This window comes from Pinus tabuliformis, chromosome 8 (genome assembly GCF_031772625.1).
Source record: "Pinus tabuliformis cultivar Carrire ecotype Pingquan chromosome 8, CPIR1, whole genome shotgun sequence".
In the NCBI taxonomy this organism is placed as follows: domain Eukaryota; kingdom Viridiplantae; phylum Streptophyta; class Pinopsida; order Pinales; family Pinaceae; genus Pinus; species Pinus tabuliformis.
Window position 1 is genome coordinate 424,081,295 of NC_142294.1, and position 1,152 is coordinate 424,082,446.

The 1,152-nt window shown below is 38.1% G+C and overlaps 1 pseudogene; it reads left to right on the forward strand.

Moving 5' to 3' along the window:
• Positions 1-227: 227 nt before the first annotated feature.
• LOC149235859 (uncharacterized) lies at positions 228-879 on the forward strand (annotated as a pseudogene).
• The last annotated feature ends 273 nt before the right edge of the window (positions 880-1,152 follow it).

Consider the following 1,152-nt stretch of genomic DNA (forward strand, 5'->3'; position numbering starts at 1 on the left):
AAACCTGAGTCCACACACTGTAAAGTTGGCTAAAGGAGCGTGGCACTAAGAGAAGATATTCGAAATAAATCTGCATAGCGAAAAAGATATTCGAAATTAAATATGCATAGAGAACACACAGTACATTTTGGTAAGGTAATGCTTCGGTAGTATAAGGTATTGGTTATGGTAACAAACAGCTCAACTCAAGTTATATACCAAAAATTTATACTTTCTCTCTGTAAAACATGTGTACTCGAGTACCCAACCTCAAGCCTAAGATTGCCTTGTTTCGAACATTCCTTCAAGAGGAAGATTTAAGGAAAATCATCTCAGCAAATGCAAGGATTTTCAATAAGAATCTGGATCACACCATGAAAACTTTCATGCCACTTTTACAGGAATACAGATTTCAAGGCAACGCCTTATCAGAGTTGCTCACAAAACAGCCCCACCTGCTTATAACTTCAGCGAAACATATTATTGAAGCATTTGAACTGGCAGGAAATTTAGGGCTTACGAAGGGTTCCAAGATGTTTTCCTTCGTTTTCCGGCTTATTATTTCAGTGGGGAGAGATAATACAGTCCGTAATTTGTAGAACCTCCAGGGTTTTGGGTTTTCAGAGGAACAAGTGAAGACTATGTGCAAGCAAATGCCTTATATAATGGGATCACAGAGGAAAACATGAAGCGCACTATGGACTTTATCAACTCGGTAAGCCTTCCATTGAGTGACATTGTTAAGTATCCCCTTATTTTGTCTTGTGGCTTGGAAACAGGATTAATTCCTCGGCATTGGGTAATAAAAGAGTTGAACTCGATGAGCTTGTCAAAGAAACCGAGAAGTTTTCCTATTTCTGTAACATTGTCAGAAAAAGACTTCTTAAAGAAATATGTTGATTCCAATGTTGAATCCTCAGTGGTGCTGCAATTAATAGGCAATCTTAGGCTTGTGGCAGTGTCGTTCACAAACTGTTTAGTGATTTGCTATAGTAGGTCAGGATCAAGGAGAGGGATGCCTTTGATGATGATAAACCCTAAGCACAAAATACAGTTTGAACTTTGATGTTTTGCGTGGTTTCTCTTATCAATGGGTTGTTTGAGGAAAGCAAGTTGCACGAAGTTCTAAATCTAATAGATGAGATGACATTGAGTGTTGATGTCATTACTTAT